Source organism: Penaeus monodon, chromosome 28 (genome assembly GCF_015228065.2).
Source record: "Penaeus monodon isolate SGIC_2016 chromosome 28, NSTDA_Pmon_1, whole genome shotgun sequence".
In the NCBI taxonomy this organism is placed as follows: domain Eukaryota; kingdom Metazoa; phylum Arthropoda; class Malacostraca; order Decapoda; family Penaeidae; genus Penaeus; species Penaeus monodon.
Window position 1 is genome coordinate 29,302,350 of NC_051413.1, and position 843 is coordinate 29,303,192.

Genomic DNA, 843 nt, shown 5'->3' on the forward strand with positions numbered 1-843 from the left:
GAGGATCTGTTTCGCAGGGAGTCACTCCGGGGGTCCTGCCCAACGGCCATTCGCTCAGGCTACGAGGCGATGATGACATTCCGGCGGCGTCTCCCAAGTGGACTGATTCGCGATTTGTTCTTCCTTTTATAGCTCGCGTGGAGTTCGCGGGAGCAGTCGAATCGCTCTGAGAGAGGACAAATAGGAGAGTTTCTCCTGACAGTTTTCCCGTTTTCTGTTTCCTGGAAATTTACCCATGAGGAGAACTTTCTCTCGAATATTTTCACTTTTATAATTACATAGGAAAAACAGAACCGTAAGTTTGGTATTCCTTCATAGATGTATTATATAGCCAATTAATATTCTGGATTTTTGCGGGATTTTTTTTTTTAACTTGAAAAATCTAATAAAAATAAAATTAATCGCGATTTTACAAATTTCAATAACCAACAACGATATCTGGGAGCTCTTTATCCAAACTTCGTAAACAGAGAAACTGATCACCCATAGTTATTAAAGGGAGAAGGGATATGAAACCTTTAGATAAACTTTTACCAGCGCTGTATATTGTGCACCCTATAATGGATACGTGGTACCTTGTCAGTTAAACAGGAAGAAGCATCAGCGAGGGTATCAAAAGCCATGAAACTAGAGGATGCCGGATAACAAGCAGGATCTAATGCTTTTCAAGGAACTCAAGTTATCGGAGACTGTAATGGTGCGAAATGTTTAAGTTAGGAAATAGCAATTTACTGCGTAGTTCTATTTCTCTTGTGTAAATAGGCTATACTTTTGTGCACATTTGCATTTCTATATGTGTCGATCATCTGTAGGTGTGCGCATGTGTGTTAGTGAGCAAATGTT